Source organism: Micropterus dolomieu, linkage group LG08 (assembly GCF_021292245.1).
Source record: "Micropterus dolomieu isolate WLL.071019.BEF.003 ecotype Adirondacks linkage group LG08, ASM2129224v1, whole genome shotgun sequence".
Lineage (NCBI taxonomy): Eukaryota > Metazoa > Chordata > Actinopteri > Centrarchiformes > Centrarchidae > Micropterus > Micropterus dolomieu.
In genome coordinates this window covers 7865481-7866710 of record NC_060157.1, presented here as the reverse complement: position 1 = coordinate 7866710, position 1230 = coordinate 7865481, and positions in this window count along the sequence as shown.

The following is a 1230-nucleotide window of genomic DNA, read 5'->3' as shown; positions in this document are numbered from 1 at the left end:
GCCTTTGCAGTTACAGTAGTTAAATAGCTGAGTAGTCTACCTCCTGAGTATTGTGCAGCACTAAAAATCACTATAATGGAGATTGTAATACATTATTACAATGCAGTTAACTGAATGGCCATCTGTACAACAGGTAGTAGCTAGAGATAAAACCCAGGCACATACATAAATACATTTTATTAACAAAAACTATAGCTCTGTTCTCTAGCTGCAAGTATCCTTTCACCCTTAAATGAAAAATGGGGCGACACCCGACATCCCTCACTGTGAAAGGACCGACTTTTTAAAAAGCATTCCTTCCCCTCACAATAGCAGGGTTGGGGGCGGGGGATGGGTAAGGAGGAACAGCAGCTGACACATTCCTGAGGTAGAGAGCTGCACCAAGCCTCACCTGACAAGATATTTCTCCAGAGAGCACATTTATTTGAGCCCAATCTTCTTTATATGTGATTTTATTGACAAGGACACCAATATCTTTGAGTTATGAGCTGTTGTTCTCCAGAGACAGACAGTGCTTTACCTCTGTGCTCTGTGTGGGCCAGATAGCTCTGGACCGTGTGACTTGTTTGAGGCAATCTTTTGGACCTCTGGAAGGTGACAGCTGAAAAACGAGCCTCTAAAAACACTCGGCTTGAAGGTAGCCCTGCGTCTGGCTTACTAACCACTCTGACAGAGACTTTGCAGGAGAAGTTTTTAGCTCCACTTGCCATGTTGCCTCTCACTGAACCAATAGTGTTGATATTCTTTTCACAGCTAGACTTTACCATACTTGCAGCATGTATCAGCCTGCATCAAATGCATCAGCTGATGTCTCCTTGAAGTCTCTGACAAAAGTGTGTGTTGTTTTTGGGAAGCTGCCTCAAATGAAATCAAAAGCCCCAAAGGCATTGTGTTTACAAATTATTTTAATTGATATTACTACAACAATATTGCAAAAATGAAAACATCAAGCACTGAGTGACAACAACCAGTCCACAAGTGTGTTTGCCTGTTTAACAAGCTCTGTGGATTAGATTTGATGGCTGCTGGTTTATGACTACCCTTCAGATCAGATCTGGTCTTACATAATTTCAGTTTTATGTGTTTTATTCACTTAATATGCATCACGGTTTCTGGAAAATAATCTCTTCAGTGTCTCTGTTTGCTAAATGTCTCAAATCCAGGTTAGCCCAGAGAGTTAACTTAAAACTGCGGTCCTTTTGAGTTTAAACTTACTTTTGACCCAGTGGG